The sequence below is a fragment of the Narcine bancroftii genome, chromosome 5, assembly GCF_036971445.1.
Source record: "Narcine bancroftii isolate sNarBan1 chromosome 5, sNarBan1.hap1, whole genome shotgun sequence".
In the NCBI taxonomy this organism is placed as follows: Eukaryota; Metazoa; Chordata; class Chondrichthyes; order Torpediniformes; family Narcinidae; genus Narcine; species Narcine bancroftii.
Window position 1 is genome coordinate 27,092,259 of NC_091473.1, and position 17,665 is coordinate 27,109,923.

General features: G+C 39.8%; 1 protein-coding gene and 1 long non-coding RNA gene across 36 annotated transcripts in view; both read left to right on the forward strand.

Annotated features, from left to right (window-relative positions):
- LOC138763207 (contactin-4-like) overlaps positions 1–17,665 on the forward strand; it is a 2,221,540-nt gene that overhangs the window by 1,471,006 nt on the left and 732,869 nt on the right. The window lies entirely within an intron of this gene.
- Positions 5,703–17,590, forward strand: LOC138763215 (uncharacterized). The gene is made up of 3 exons (XR_011357405.1): positions 5,703–5,849; positions 14,190–14,324; positions 17,208–17,590. It is a non-coding gene; the product is annotated as an uncharacterized lncRNA (long non-coding RNA).

The window sequence follows — 17,665 nt, forward strand, 5'->3', positions numbered from 1 at the left end:
CCTAAATAAAAGGTGGGAAGAGGAAGGTGTGGAGAGAGGTACAAGTTAGCAGGTTATAGGTGGGAGGGTAGAAGAAAAAAGCTGAAAAATTATGGGGGACGAGTTAGCTCTCGGAATGGAGAGTGAAGGCAAGGTGTGAGAAGTTGGAGGAAAAGAGACAAGGGTATCTGGAAAGTGAGACGCTCAGGGAAGGGATTTATGAAAAGTGGAGAGGTTGATGGTCGTGCTGTCTGGTTGGAGAGTACACAGATAGAATATTAGGTGTTATCCTCCAATTTGTGGGTAGCTACGTTTTGGCAGTGCATGATACTATAAACTGATGTGTCAGTGTGGGAATGGGATGTGGAATTAAAATGGTTGGCCACTGGAAGGTCTCTATTACTGCAGTGGACAGAGTTAAGGTGTTCAACAAAGCAATCTCCCAGTCTGTTTCGATGAAGAAGAGGCTGCAACGGGAGCATCTGTTGCAGTAGATGACCCCAGCCGATTCACAAGTGAACCTTTACTTCACTTAGCAGAACTGTTTGGGGCTGCAAATGGTGGTGAGGGAGGAGGTGCGGGTGTAAAACCTCATTGCTTTTTTCTCAACAACAAGCCCAACCAATCCCCTACCATCAGCCCCCTTTGCTTGGAAGAACTTGTTCTCACCCTTAATAACTTCTCCTCTGGCTCATTCAACTTTCTCTAAGTCCAAGAACTGACGTGGGTCCCAGCTATTCCTGCCTTTTTGTGGGCTATGTGGAGCAATCCATACTCCAAGCCTGCACAGGCAAGGCTTCTCAATTCGTCCTCCACTGCATCGACTACCACATTGATGCTGCCTCCTGTACCTATGATGACCTCATCAACTTTATTCACTTTCATCCCAACCTCAATTTCTCTGACAACACTCTTGCCTTCATCAATTTTTCTGTATATCAGGAAACAACCCCTAGTCGTCATCCCCACCACCCCTACACAGACATTTTCTTCAAAACTATCAACTCCCTTAGTTACCTTGACTCCACCTCTTCACCTGTCCCTTGTAACAATTCTCTTCCTTTCTCTCAATTCCTTTCCCTCCATTACAACTGCTCTCTGGATGTTGTCTTCCATTCGAGAACATCTAAGATGCCATCCTCCTTTTTTAAAATATTATTTTGATTTTCAAAGGCACACAAATCCAAACAAATAATACAATCTCTACCAATAATGGAGTATAACATAAAGTCTGTTTTTTCCCCTACTTCTCTTCCACTTCCATACCATAATATCACAAATTTATACAAATTATATAAACAAAAAAAATCAGTAAAATCACAGACCCTTAAAGGAACTTTAGGAAAAAAAGCAAAGTAACCTGAAATTAAATAAAAAGATATGGAACAAAATATAAAAGCATGTCACCTGCGCCACGACCACTCCATTGATCGCAATAATTCTACTACTGTCACAGATTGTTGCATTTCCTTTTTCCAGAATGGGCATAATTATATCTATGTATCTGTTGCAGATGAGGTTGCTACACCCCAATGAATGTGTCATATTTCCTTCTTAAATTATCTGTGATTTCCTCCAAGGGAATGCAACTCTGCAATTCTGTATTCCATCGTGTAATATTGAGTTGGGAGTTGGACTTCCATGTGACTGCTATACATTTCCTGGCTACTAACAAGGCAACCTTCGCATGCTGAATCTGAGATGTCGTCCTCCTTCAAAATATGTAGCTTCCCTTCCGCTACTCTTAACTTGGCCCATACCCACATTTTCTCTCTTTCCCAGACATCTGCCCTGGCCCCCACTGCCCCAAGATGTAACAAAGACAGCATTTCCCTTGGCTTCACCTACCCTCCCTTTCTCTTCTACCCTCCCATCTTTTTCCATCTAAAACTTTATTTATCAGCCTGTACTCTTTCCCTCTACCCCTTCCTCCATTCTTTCTTCCCCCCACCATGTGAGGTGCCTATCTATTTTTGGTTCATGGCTTGATGAAGGGCTCAGGCTCGGAACACTGGTTACTTCCTTGAGATGTTGCGTGACTTGCTTAGTATCTCCACCACTTTTGTGGATTCCACATTACCATAATAAATTTTCACCTCTTTGCTTTCCAAAATTTTGCATATCTCTGCTTTAAAAATAAGGTAGAGAAGAGAATTCCAAAGACTCTCAACTTGCTGAGATCAAGTTCAAGTTTATTATTATCCAATTATATAAGTTCAACCTGACAAAAAAATGTTTTCCGGTCCTCAGTGCAGTGAAAAAACAGGCAAACACACAACCAGACATAACACACCAAGCAATAGATATGGTGAAGATATATAAAAAACATTTTTTTTTTAAATAGTAGTGTTTGGAAGGGTTAGTGTGAAAATTTCATTGAGTCATTCAGCAGCCACACTGCCCATGCGAAGACGCTGTTTCTCACCCTGGTGATACTCCTGTATTTCTTTCCCGATGAGAGTAGCTGAAAGCTGCTGTATGTGGGGTGGGAGGGGTCCAGTTCTGAATTATTTTGTGAACCCTCTTCAGACAACAATCCTGGGAGATCATGATGATAGGGGGTAGGGAGAGACCAGTGATTCTCTCTGCTGGTCTTGTGCTTCTGTGGATCAACCTCCAATCCAAGGTTCTACAACAACCATAGCACACCTTGATTCAGCCGTCCAGGACAGTTTCAATAGAGCTCCTGTAGAAAGTTGACAGAATGGTGGCCAGTAGCCTTGCCCGCCTCAGTCTTCTCAGGAAGTGCAGTTGCTGGTGTGCCTTCCTGACAAGTGAGGAGATGTTGTTCATCTAGAATATGTACCTATTTAAGATGACTCTGAGGAACTTGTACTCTCTACTCTTTCCACTACCGAGGAATATTTCATAGAGGTGATCATTTTTTGTTCTCCTGAAGTCCACAATCATTTCCTTTGTCTTGTCCTTGAGACTCAGGTTGTTATTCTCACACCTTATCACAAAATTTTGCACCTCTCCTCTCTCGTATGACTCATCATTTTTGTTGATGAGGCTAACTATTGTTGAGTCATCTGCAATCTTGATGTTAATACTAGATCTAGTGTTGAAGTCATGGATCAGCAGCGAGAACGGGAGCAGGCTGAGCACATAGCCCTAATGCATTCCTCTGCTCAGTTCATTCCAGTTCACAGGAGTGTACTCAGTTACAGTGCTTCTGACATGGACAGCCTGTGGTCCCTCTGTTAGGAAGTCCAGAATCCAGTTTTTGAGAGGAGAGTCCTAGTGAGGACAGCTTTTCCACCAGCCTCTGCAAAACAATCATGTAAAACACTGAGCTGAAGTCGATAAAACAACGATGAGGCATAGTTTTCCAGGAAGGGTCAGGGCAGAGTGGAGGGAGAAGAGTAGAGCAGCACCATTGAAATGGTTCCATCTACAGGTTTATTGAAATAGTTGCATGTCTCCGAGAGGTGGCATTGATGCTCTCCATCATCAGACACTCAGAGCATTTTATAATGATTAAGGTTAGTGCCATGGGGCTGCATGTCATTGAGGCCTGTTACTGTTGCCCTCTGTATATTTTCTATGGTGATGATCTCTGTCTTGAAATCAGTATGGATGGTGGACTGCTAAAGTGATGTGTTCAGTTGGCATGCACAATTCTTTAATACATGACCAGTTATGTTGTCTGGTCCTGCTGACTTGTGTAGCTTCATCTTGGATAGGTTTCTCCTCACCTCATCCTCACCTCATCTGGCCCTGTTCATCAGGGGAACATGGAGCATCCTTCAGCATCAGCCTGTTCTTCTCACTGAACCATGCACAGATGATGTTCAGTCTGTCTGGAAGGGAAGCATCATTATCTTTAACTCGCAAGGTTGTCTTGTGATCTGCAGTAGTTTTGATCCCTTACCGCATGCACCTCATATCTCTGTTGTCTAAGGGTCTTCTGTACATGCCCACACTTCACCTTCTGGATTGCACAGAGAGTTCAGACCTGGCTGATCTTAGTGCTATCTTGTCTCCTGTCCTGAAGGTGGCATAATGAGCTCTGAGAAGTGCTGGACCTTTGCATCTAACCATTTTCTTCTGTTAGGAACTGATTTTGAAGCATTGGATCGTGGTAACATCCTTAATACACTTGCTGATGTAGACAGTTACATTCTGCATTTCACCATCAGGTACAAATAAACAATTCATCTTTTTATTAAACAGAAGAAATAGGAGAAAGCCATCTGGCCCTTTGAGTCTGTTCTGCCATTCAATACGATCTGGCTGCTCTGGCTCTAGACTCAGTTAGAACTTCCAACCTTTTCTCCATTAAAATCAATTCTCTTACTATGCAAAATCTACAATACACCCCCTTAAATATATTTAATTAGGCAGCGTACTTTGGCAGAAATTCCATGCAGCAAAAGCATTTTCTCCTCAACCTCCATTCTAAATCTTCGCTCCTGAATCTTGAGGCAATGACCCTAAGATGCATCTCAAGGTCCAGGGGAACAACTTTTCGGCCTTTGTCTTATCTTTCATAACTTTGTATCTTAAGATCATTTATCATTCTTCTAAATTGAAGGATGCATAGTCCCAGGCAACTCAATCTCTCCCAGAGGCTAACCCCCTGATCTTTGGATCAACCTGATGAACCTCTGCTGCACTGCCTTCAAAGCCAGAACATATTTTCTCACATGAGGAGACCAGAACTGCACAATTCTCCACGTGCAGTCTCATTAATACACCGTACAGTTGCACCAGAACCTCCTTGCTCTTAAATTCAATCCCTCCAGCAATAAAAGTCAAAATTCCATTAACCCTCTTGATTGTCTGTTGCATCTGAAAACATGCCTTGCAACACATGTCCCAGTACTTCCAATCTCTTTGCACAATAGTATTCTGCAATTTTTCACCACTTAAATAATATTCCAATCTTCAGTCATCTCCTTTGTCTCCAATTATCTCCTTTGACTTGTCCATGTTGAGAATCAGTTTGTTATTCTCATACCATTTTACAAGATTTTCCATCTCTACTCACAAGTGTGATTATTGCTGTTGAGTTCGACTACTGTTGTGACATTTTGGAACGAGACCTAGCATTGCATTCGTGGGTCAGCAGGCTGAACACAGAGTCCTGAGGTGGTGCCAACCCAGACAGACTGTGGTTTTTCTGTTCTGAGGACCAGAATCCACTTACAGAGATGCGTGTTGAGTTCCAGCAAGGACAGCTTTTCTACCAGCCTCTGGAGAATGATTGTATCAAGAACTGAGATTAAGTCAATGGTGAATGAAGCATTGTTCTCCAGGTGGTACAGGACAGAGTAGGACAATATTTAACTCCAATACTTTGTACAGCACTACTTCTGATCCTCTGCAGTCGTAAGATGAAGTAATGACCAATGACTGAAAGACTCTGTACCCAGAATAGAGTCTATCGCTACTGTTTCAGACTTCAAGCTGCTTTTTTTAGTGCATCTAATATTAAAATAAATAGGAGAAAAACTGTTGAAATGTTTAATTAAAGTCTGAATTAAATGATTAAAATGAAGTAATCTGGTGCTTGCATGCAGGAGCTGAAGGAAATCACTGCTGCTACACCGAAGGTTGTTAACAACTGTTTTTATTCAAATTCAACATGCCCCTTTAAGCATGAGCTCAGTTACCTGGTGCATTGTGACGTCATAATCGCTGCCCAGGGTGCACGCTAGAAGGGATGCTGGAGTCAGAGAGAAACCTCTGACGACGCCATTTCCCCATGGCTGCCACGCCAAGTGGTGATATTTCCCCTCAGGGATTTTCACCCAATCCAAAACAATAGGGTGATTGTCTGTACCCTGACCAGCCCTGGCATAAAATTTCCAACTTATCAATGGTCTACTTTTGCACTCCATATTGAGTCAAGTATAGAGGAAGAGGTCAGTTAAAACCAGTTGTCAATCAATTTGATTTGATGCAATGATTCACACAATAATCAATAATTTTACTCATTGGGCTTGTGATGTCATTTGGTCGATCTTAGTGTCCAGATTAACAACCACACAAAAGATGAGATGCTTGCTGAGATTTTAATGTCTTTCGATCAGATCAAATACCAGATTTTGTCATGTAATAAAACAGAAAATAATATTACACAATATTGTCTTTAGTCTGACATGAGGTAGACAAAGATTTGCCATTAGCATTGTCCAGCAACACATGTAGTCAGGGAAAGAGAATCAAAAGAGGGACCCCCAGAGTCACTGAGTGTCCGTGGATTTGCCTCCAAAGCTCCTGCAGCCTCTGCAGCTGCACAAGACTCCAGTTCAGTTCAAACCATTGGTAACCTGAGCCCAGATCCAAACTTCAGTGCCCAGAGCCCTTCGGGAGCCGTCGATGCTCTCATTGTTCTATTGAATTCCAGTTCTGATACCTAGCTGTCAAATGCCAGTCTCCAGCAGCCTTCATCCTGCTGTGAGTCCTTTGACTTCAAATTGCCTCCACTCTGTTTGAGTTCATCACCTGCAAGTTGCCATCAGCTCGTCACCTTTGTGTGTCCTTCATCTGCAAATCCCCTCGCTAGTTTGTCACCATGGTCATCGAACTTGGGTTTATCTCTTCTGTTTCCCCTTCTCTTTTTTATATTTTTTTATTTTATCAGTCACAATCATTCAAAACTATACGCTTTACATACATAAATTCATATATTATATATAGTGACATTTTCCATTTTCTTCGCATCCCTCCCCCCACCAAATTAAACCCAAATTTTTAAAAAAAGGTATTGACTGGTTATTATCCATTTTTTATTGAGTTGATAAATAATATTATATCTTAATATTATATTCTGTAACATACATTATACTATCCCTTTAAGAGTTGGAGATTTGAGTCTGGCGATCATCAATGCACTTTATATATGGTTACCAGATTTTTTTAAGTGTCCAATAATATCTCTTAAATTATAGGTATTTTTTCTAATGGAATTCAGGAATCTATTTCGATATAACAATTCTGTATTTTCAAAGATGTTTCCATTTTCCAAGTTTTCACTGTGCATTTTTTTTTGCTGCTGCTAAGGCAATCATAATGGTTTTTGAGATCAATCCAATTTTAACTGTAAGTCTTTATCATTTATATTACTTAATGGAACAATTTGGATCTTTAGGTATTTTATTTTTTGTTATCTGATTTAATATTAGATTTAATTCATCCCAGAAAAAATTACTTTCTCACATGTCCAAGTTGAATGTAGTATTGTAGCAATTTCTTGTTTATAATGGAAGCATTTATCTGATAATGTAGGATTCCATTCTTTTAATCTTTGAGGTGTAATATATAATCTATGTAACAAATTATATTGTATCATATGATACTGAGTATTTATTGTATTTATCATAATCCCATTACATAGTTCAGTCCAAATTTATTTTTTTATCTGTATATTTAAATCCTTTTCCTAACATTGTTTTGATTTGTACATTTTTAAATCATTTTTATTATTTGTAATTTAATATACATATTTGTAATATTCTTTTCAATGTGTCTGTAATTATATATTCAAAATAGCTTGACTCAGGTAGCCTTAAAGTTGTTTGTATCTTCTCCTTTAATTATACTTTTAATCGATAATAAGACAATATTTTGTCATTCAATATTTCATATTTATATTTCAATTGATCAATCTTTCAATTAATGCGTGGTCATTAAAATATTATGAGAAAACAATCTTTTAGTCTTTTAATTCCTTTTCTTGTCCATTCATTAAATTTTTTTATAGTTCATTGTGAAAGGAATTAATTGATTTTGCTTCAACATGTTTGGTAGTTGGTAGTTTACCACCCCTCTTTCTCAATATATACTACTCCATATTGTTAATATATGATGTAATATTGGCATATTTTTATTCATTGCTAAATTCTGTTCCATTTATAAATTAAATGTTCAGAAACTCTCTCTTCTAATTTATATAACTCTATCTTGAGCCGTCGGTTTTTCCACTAGTTGATAGAAGTTTGACAACAATTTTAATTGACCTGCCTTATCGTAGTTTTTAAAATTTGGTAGCTGCAAACCCCCTTCTTGATATGACAATGTTAACTTGTCCAAAGCCACTCTAGATTTCTTACCCTTCCATAGAAATGTTCCTATTAATTTATTCAGTTTTTGGGAAAAAAAATCCTGATAAGAGAATAGGTCTTTCTTTGGCTTGGCTTCGCGGACGAAGATTTATGGAAGGGGTAAATGTCCACGTCAGCTGCAGGCTCGTTTGTGGCTGACAAGTCCGATGTGGGACAGGCAGACACGGTTGCAGGGGAAAATTGGTTGGTTGGGGTTGGGTGTTGGATTTTTCCTCCTTTGTCTTTTGTCAGTGAGGTGGGCTCTGCAGTCTTCTTCAAAGGAGGTTGCTGCCCGCCGAACTGTGAGGCGCCAAGATGCACGATTGGAGGCGATATCAGCCCACTGGCGGTGGTCAATGTGGCAGGCACCAAGAGATTTCTTTAGGCAGTCCTTGTACTTCTTCTTTGGTGCACCTCTGTCTCGGTGGCCAGTGGAGAGCTCGCCATATAACACGATCTTGGGAAGGCGATGGTCCTCCATTCTGGAGACGTGACCCACCCAGCGCAGCTGGATCTTCAGCAGCGTGGACTCGATGCTGTCGACCTCTGCCATCTCGAGTACTTCGACGTTAGGGATGAAGGCGCTCCAATGAATGTTGAGGATGGAGCGGAGACAACGCTGGTGGATGCGTTCTAGGAGCCGTAGGTGATGCCGGAAGAGGACCCATGATTCGGAGCCGAACAGGAATGTGGGTATGATAACGGCTCTGTATATGCTTATCTTTGTGAGGTTTTTCAGTTGGTTGTTTTTCCAGACTCTTTTGTGTAGTCTTCCAAAGGCGCTATTTGCCTTGGCGAGTCTGTTGTCTATCTCGTTGTCGATCCTTGCATCTGATGAAATGGTGCAGCCGAGATAGGTAAACTGGTTGACCGTTTTGAGTTTTGTGTGCCCGATGGAGATGTGGGGGGGCTGGTAGTCATGGTGGGGAGCTGGCTGATGGAGGACCTCAGTATTCTTCAGGCTGACTTCTAGGCCAAACATTTTGGCAATTTCCGCAAAACAGGACATCAAGCGCTGAAGAGCTGGCACTGAATGGGCAACTAAAGCGGCATCGTCTGCAAAGAGTAGTTCACGGAAAAGTTTCTCTTGTGTCTTGGTGTGAGCTTGCAGGCGCCTCAGATTGAAGAGACTGCCATCTGTGCGGTACCGGATGTAAACAGCGTCTTCATTGTTTAGGTCTTTCATGGCTTGGTTCAGCATCATGCTGAAGGAGATTGAAAAGAAGGTTGGTGCGAGAACACAGCCTTGCTTCACGCCATTGTTAATGGAGAAGGGTTCAGAGAGCTCATTGCTGTATCTGACCCGACCTTGTTGGTTTTCGTGCAGTTGGATAACCATGTTGAGGAACTTTGGGGGGCATTGGATGCGCTCTAGTATTTGCCAAAGCCCTTTCCTGCTCACGGTGTCGAAGGCTTTGGTGAGGTCAACAAAGGTGATGTAGAGTCCTTTGTTTTGTTCTCTGCACTTTTCTTGGAGCTGTCTGAGGGCAAAGACCATGTCAGTAGTTCCTCTGTTTGCGCGAAAGCCGCACTGTGATTCTGGGAGAATATTCTCAGCGACACTAGGTATTATTCTATTTAGGAGAATCCTAGCGAAGATTTTGCCTGCAATGGAGAGCAGTGTGATTCCCCTGTAGTTTAAGCAGTCTGATTTCTCGCCTTTGTTTTTGTACAGGGTGATGATGATGGCATCACAAAGGTCCTGAGGCAGTTTTCCTGGTCCCAACAAAGCTTGAAAAACTCATGCAGTTTGACATGCAGAGTTTTTCCGCCAGCCTTCCAGACCTCTGGGGGTATTACATCCATACCTGCTGCTTTGCCACTTTTCAGTTGTTCAGTTGCCTTATATGTCTCATCCTGGGTGAGGACCTCATCCAGCTCTAGCCTTAGGGGCTGTTGAGGGAGCTGGAGCAGGGCAGAATCTCTGACTGAGCGGTTGGCACTGAAAAGAGTTTGGAAGTGTTCTGACCATCGGTTGAGGATGGAGATCTTGTCGCTGAGGAGGACTTTGCCGTCTGAGCTGCGCAGCGGGCTTTGGACTTGGGGTGAGGGGCCATACACAGCCTTTAGAGCCTTGTAGAAACCCCTGAAGTCACCAATGTCCGCGCTGAGCTGCGTTCGCTTGGCGAGGCTAGTAATGATTGGAAAAAAAATACTGTAATCTCAAAATTATGTTCATTTTTATACAGTTTACCCTCCTCATCAGAGTTATAGATAAGTCTTTCCATTTTTCTAGATTGTCTTGGATCTTTTTTAATAGTGGTTGATAGTTGAATTTAAACAGATGATTTAAATTATTGTCTATTGTAATACCTAGATAATGAATTGCCTGTGTTTGCCATTTAAAAGGAGATTCCTGTTTACAATGAGTATAATCAGCTGTGTTCATTGGCATTACTTCACTTTTATCAGTGTTAAGTTTGTATCGTGATACTGCACCATATTCTTTCAATTTAGTATGACACGTCTTTATTGACTCTTTAGGTTGTGTTAAGTACACAATAATATTGTCAGCAAATAGGCTAATTTTAAATTCTTCATTTATTTTTATTTCCTTTAATGTTTTGTCTGATCTTATCAATTCTGCTAATGGTTCTATAGCTAAAACAAAAAGGTAAATAGATAGTGAATCTGAGATATACCTGTTAGTCAATACTCCTGCTTTAGGATTGTTATATAAAGCCTTAATCCAGTTAATGAATTGTTCTGGTACTATAAATTTCTGTAATACTTTAAAGAAGAAACTCCTTTCAATCCTCTCAATGGGTATGTTCTCCCTATTACTCATGCCATGTGCCAGTCCAGTACTCCTCTGGAGCCTGCAACCCCTTCAGGCTGCTGCACCCCTCTGGCACCTGGGATTTTACAGAAGTGGGTGGTGGCTGGTGGTGGAAAATATCACTAATAACATTAGGATATTTGATCATTTTTGGTGAAATCCTGGAGCTGTTACTGCCTTTTAAGTATTTGTATTGATACGATAATAATTCATGTAAATATTCAAGCTTCTTTAACTTTTTATACATTTAAAAACAAGATTTATATTGGTCTAAACCGTGTAATAACTTACACATGTGAGGATATTGTAAGTCTCCACACTCACAGATACATTTCCTGACCAACCATTTCTGTGAGAGAAACGGTACAAGGCAGAGTTGTCAACCTTCTGATTTTGATATTAATATTCAGTGATATTCATGGCTTTAGCAATAGTTCATTCGATGTTCTTTTTCATACTTGATTACAATTTTGGTGGCTAAAAGTACAAAAAAACATTGTTTATTTCTGTTATTGGAGCACATAGGAATACTGCTAAGTGCTGCAGGCCCTGCTGTTTGCTTTGACTTAGTTGCATCTGTGGTGGCTGGTGGTCCGTGGATTACTCGCTAATACAAAAGTAAAATTTTCTCACCAACAACCCTATTGCTTTTAAGCAAACAATGTTAACTTGTTTCTTTTGTAAACAAGCTGAGGAGTGTAACAAGAATAACGTACAAGAGACTGATAGAGATAACAGTAAAAGTGACAAAAGCTGTGTTTCGCTTGCCTCAGGTTCAAATTTTCTCACAGGTCCAATTCCAGTTCTGAAAGTCATGGTGGTTTGAAGCCAGGCTTGTATTCCTGTTCAGGTGTTTGGACTGAAGAAATGTGGAAGAAAAAGAAGGAAGCTTATCCCTGCCTTGACTTCAAGGATGATAAACTTGTTATGAAGTATGTGCAAACATTAGCAATCAGATACTTTTCACTTTTAAGGGTTTGAGGCTGTCAAATGAATGGCAAATGTACCAAATACCCTATTACGGAGCCAACCAAAGAACACACTTGAAGTCACTCAGGAAAAAAAACATTCATCACAAACTATCAAAAGCTCACATTGCTGGTCAACATGTTCAAAATATAGCTGGTGAAGATGGTCTCGGAAAATTATGTGACACCATGAATGTTTTGCATGTTTTGTTCAATTTTTCACTCTGCATATTATTTAACTCAGAATGACAGACCATACTCTGATCACTTTGGCTTACTTGAACTTCAAAACAAAAATGGTATTGACATTGGAATTGGACTGTATTCCCACACTAGTGCTACAGAGATAATTAATCACATAGCCAATAATATTAAAGAGAAAACTTGCCAGCGTAGCAAACAGATAAATGGCAAAATCTCTCTTCTCATTGATGAATCAACAAGTCTGAGCATTAAGACTGCCCTAACAGATTATTTGAAATGTGAAAGTGACAAGGAAGGTGATCCTCATTTTATGTTTTTAGACCTCATTGAACTGCCTAATCAGAAAGCTGCAACTATTGCTAAGCATCTATTGAATGGTCTCATTAACCATGGGTCTGATTAATCTTCCTTGAAACAGAACCTTGTAGCATTTGCAAGTGATGGGGTGAGCGTAATGCTTGATGTCAAATCTGGTGTTGCTACAATTGTCAAGGAATGTTACGCTGATGTGATAATTTGGCACTGTCTTAATCACAGATTATAACTTGCAGTAGGTGATTTGATGAGAGAAGTTCATGGCATTAATCATTTTCAATCATTTATGGACAAATTGTACTCTATTTACAGTAGATCATCTCTAAATCAGAAGGGTCCCTTTCAATTAGAACAACAAATTTGCAAAATAGGCTGGGTTTTGGGAACCAGGTGGGTAGCTAGCTTGTTTTGAACAGTTTCAGCCGTGTGGAAAACTTATGAAGCACTATGTTTTCATTTTTTTAAAAAGTAATGAAATATGAAACAAGATCTGGGAGTAACTGAAAAACCTATGAAAGTCTGTTGACACTTCAGAACAGTTTCCATTGGACTTCGTTCTAATGTATGACACGCTGCATGAACTTGGTTTGCTGTCAGAGTGTTTGCAGAAACACTCTTCTTCTTTGGCTTGGCTTCGCGGACGAAGATTTATGGAGGGGGTAAAAAAGTCCACGTCAGCTGCAGGCTCGTTTGTGGCTGACCAGTCCGATGCGGGACAGGCAGACACGATTGCAGCGGTTGCAAGGGAAAATTGGTTGGTTGGGGTTGGGTGTTGGGTTTTTCCTCCTTTGCCTTTTGTCAGTGAGGTGGGCTCTGCGGTCTTCTTCAAAGGAGGCTGCTGCCCGCCAAACTGTGAGGCGCCAAGATGCACGGTTTGAGGCGTTATCAGCCCACTGGCGGTGGTCAATGTGGCAGGCACCAAGAGATTTCTTTAGGCAGTCCTTGTACCTTTTCTTTGGTGCACCTCTGTCACGGTGGCCAGTGGAGAGCTCGCCATATAATACGATCTTGGGAAGGCGATGGTCCTCCATTCTGGAGACGTGACCCATCCAGCGCAGCTGGATCTTCAGCAGCGTGGACTCGATGCTGTCGACCTCTGCCATCTCGAGTACCTCGACGTTAGGGGTGTGAGCGCTCCAATGGATGTTGAGGATGGAGCGGAGACAACGCTGGTGGAAGCGTTCTAGGAGCCGTAGGTGGTGCCGGTAGAGGACCCACGATTCGGAGCCGAACAGGAGTGTGGGTATGACAACGGCTCTGTATACGCTTATCTTTGTGAGGTTTTTCAGTTGGTTGTTTTTCCAGACTCTTTATGCAGACAAAGTGATCCAACAAAGCATAATATCACTGCATAGTCTGAAAGAGCAACATGGTACAAAAACCCTAGAAGCTTAAGTAGCAATTGAAAAGGGGAAGTTTGAAGAAATTATCTTAACAAGCAATAACAAAATTGTCTCCGTTAATTATCTACAGTTTCTTGCTCGTCTTCTAAACAATTTGCAGCACTGTATGTTCACAACACCCTTGAAAGGTCCTCAAACTACATATAAATCCCTGCTAAATGAAATGTGTGTCCTTGATAAAGGCGACTGACCGGCTGAAATACTACCTAATTATGGAGAAGCTGCAATGTCATCTCTCTAAAAGAGGTTTAAGCTTTTTTCTTCCTTTGTAATAAATGGCTTCAAAGATTATGTGGAGGATCGTGGATGCCACATCCCCTAAGATTTATGTCCATTACTGAACTGGTCACAAGTTATTCCTATCAGTACTGCTGAGTTTGAGAGGGGATTCAGTCACATGAGCTTAATAATAACAACATGCTCAAGAATTTTCATAAATCATGTATCAGCACTTATGTTTGTTAAACTACAAAGATCTTCTCTCGTTCAGTGGAATCCTGAGCCAAATGCCACATTACGGCTGCAGTACCACAGATCAGCAGATGACACCAAGACAAGAGTTGCTTCAGACCCCTGAAACATCTGACCCTTTGTGGAAATTATTGTGAAACGTCTCATTTGATAAGTATGTAATTAATTTTAAATTGGTAAAATACATGATTGCCATCTTTTCCTTGTTGATAATTATATTTTATGATAATTAGTAAGTGCAACTGTGCAATACTTTGTCATATTATTAAATTTGGTATTATATTCTATTGTACCAGCTCTACGCTGAAATGTAGTGATAGGCTATAATCTTGTTAATATCTTAACCATCACTATATGGTTAAGACCATATCGTATCTTTATTTCATCTTGGTTTAGTGCTTAACATTATGAGAAGTACTGTATGTAACACCCAATTTGTGTACCTGCTCATTTCATGTACTGGGCAATTTCCTTGGCACATTCATGTAATGAGCAGGTGTACAAATTGGATGTGACATATAAAGAGAGAGGATATAGGAAATGGCAGGTATTTTGTTCAATCCAGCACCTAAAAAATTAGCACTGCACCCCTGGGTACTGCCATCTTTGGTCCAGACCCCATGGTTGCAGGATTTTAAATAAATCTCTGTTGGCTCCTTTAACAGGCCATTTAAAGTCTGCATTAAGCTGTCGACAGTTGGACTGAGTGGTAGGACTTGGTGGGTGGTGTTGTGTTTCCGCTGCCAACTCTCCTAGGGTCCACACCAGTGGCAGTGATGGTGTCACTGTTTTTAAAAATTAGATAACAAATATGAAAACTGGGTTTTACATCAAAACCTGGTGTGCCTGGCGTCCTCAAAGAGTGGCATGGCTCGATGCTTTAAATAATGGTAAATATTCAAACTTTTTGTGTGAGTTTGAGACAAATGGAAAATTTCAAATGGCTGCTTGAGAGCTTTTATGTTTCAAGTTGAAAAATGCTTGTGTTAACCTGAAAGCGTAGATAAAAGGTGCTGCCCTACATCATTAAAATGCTGAAATATCTCTGCAGTTCTGTGGAAAAAGATTTGGTTAAGCCTTCAGATTTGAAAATATTCCACTAAAGCAGGAAAATGTTGGAGATGATCATGTTCAAGTTCCAGAGAAAGAGAAGGGGGAGGAGAGAATGAAAGAGGATGTGTCAAGCTGCAGGTGCAATTAAATGACAAAAGGGACAGACATGTCGGACAATAGAGCATCATTATGGATATAGCTCAAGAAAATCTGAGAAGATCTTGAGGGGAAAAGTGTAAATGATTACCTCAACTTTCGAATTCACCCTCTATTTGAAATGCACAAAGTCCAAACAATATTGGACTTCATTTTGTTTCCACAAGCAGTCTCCTGTATGTGTCAGCCAACTATTTTCAAAGGAAATTGGATATAAATTTATAAAGGCAAAATATTGATAGCATATGTTGAAAATCCGATTGAGTTGAAGGAATAAATCAAATACCTCAATAAAAGCTGGCATGATTACCAAAGGATGGATGCCATCCTTCAACTTTAATTATCTGCATCACTGTGAGAAACAACACATGCTTTTTTGCATATTTCTTTTGAGTAGATTTATTTCATGAATTTCAATTCAAATTTTCATATCCCATCATGTCAATCTCTGTAATAGTAATGCACATCCATGTATTTGGTTCATTGCTTTTTATTACTGTCTTCTTATCTTCTTACTGCACAGAAACAGGACTTATTGGACTGAGTGTCCAGTGCCCATTTATATCAATCAATTTCTTATTCTCCCTTCATTACCTGCAACTCTTCAGCAATTGTAGACTACACCTATACCCTGTGGGCAATAAACAGTGGCAAATTAACTTACCAACCTAATACCTTTGACATATTGGAGAAAACAGTAGCACCTAGAGGAAAATCATGAAATCATGGTTATCAAAATAAATTCTACACAAATAGAATTGTACTTGAACCACTGGAGTGATGAATCAGCATGTCTACCATCAGCACATCTGTGAGAAAAATGTTGCATTTACTCGTCTTTCTTAGAACCATGGGAGATCTCAATTCTTAACTAATTAAATAGGGCCTTGGCATCTCTTGCAACCATCTGAATTTTCTTCCTCTGTTTTCAAAGTGGTGCTTCTAACAATGCAGCAATCTCTTAGTATAATATCTAAGCATCCATATTTTGTACTCTGATTGCTGGAATGAACAAATAAATTCAAGAGTGCAAGAATGTACTCTGAACAAGAATGAAAGAATAACACCTTGTAGGATGTGAATCAGAAAAGTTATAAACTTAATAATGATTTAGGAAACAACTTTATTTTTCTTCTTATAATGTTGTGATTTGTTTTTATGCAATAGAAGGGAGAATGCAAAACAGTGGTGTTTGGGGAGAGGTAGCAGTGATTTTATGTTTTTTGCTGATGAATGCACATTTTTTTCCAATTCATTATTTGTGATTAACATTGGTTGAAGAAACAAAAACCTTTGTCCACAAGTTTTCCATGAGAGCTTCACATTTAGTGGGGGTACTATTTGATGTGTGTTCATAAATGAGATGTGGAAAATGCGGCAAAGCAAATATGACAGAATAAATATATTTGCAATGTTGTCAATTGAGTGATAAGGACAAGACAGCAACTACCTTGCTGCTTTTTGAGATGATGCTTTTTGAACTTTTACATCTTTGGGCCTTGGAATACCAACCCATGAGAAAGAGGGTCAGGGCAGCACTCCCTCGTTGTTGTATGGAAGAAATCTATATCCAGATCATTGCAAGGAAAGAATAAAGTTGGTGAATTTATCCTGAGTGCAGTTTCCTCTTAATGAAAATTATTTTTTACGAGCATACATCTTTAATGTCATACACAGTGCTGCTGGATAAAAGCGCAGTTAAAATAAATAAATCTCTGATAGTTGTTTTGAAAATAAGATTTTCGATTTCTTAAACTATCTTCCATGTTGAAACTATTATCAAGCTCCTGAGATTATATTTCAATCTTGATTTTATTATTTTTTGCAGGGTAATTTGAGAATTACTGTGCACACTAAAGAAAGCAAGAAGAATACATAATCAGATCATACAGCACAGAACAGGCCCTTCAACCCAACTCACTCACACCATCCAGCACAGAACAGACCCTTCAACCCAACTTTAAAGAGATACGCAATTCAAAGAAAAATTTATCATATTCACACTTCCTTCACATCTTGTAGAAATGCACAAGCACTTCGCCTGGGCAGATACTACAACATATTACATCATAGTCACTAAGGTAACACTACAAACAATAGTTTTCTTAAAGAGATAGGTACAAAATAACTAAGAGTTAAAAACAAGGTTTTAACCTTTTTAGTATTTTCTGAAAACTTAAATAAAATATTCCAAAAAAATGTGCATCTTGTTCTGCTTGTGCAAAGGTCCAGTAGTAAAAATATATAGTGGCAACATGTTTTATTTTAGATCAAGATATTTCACAT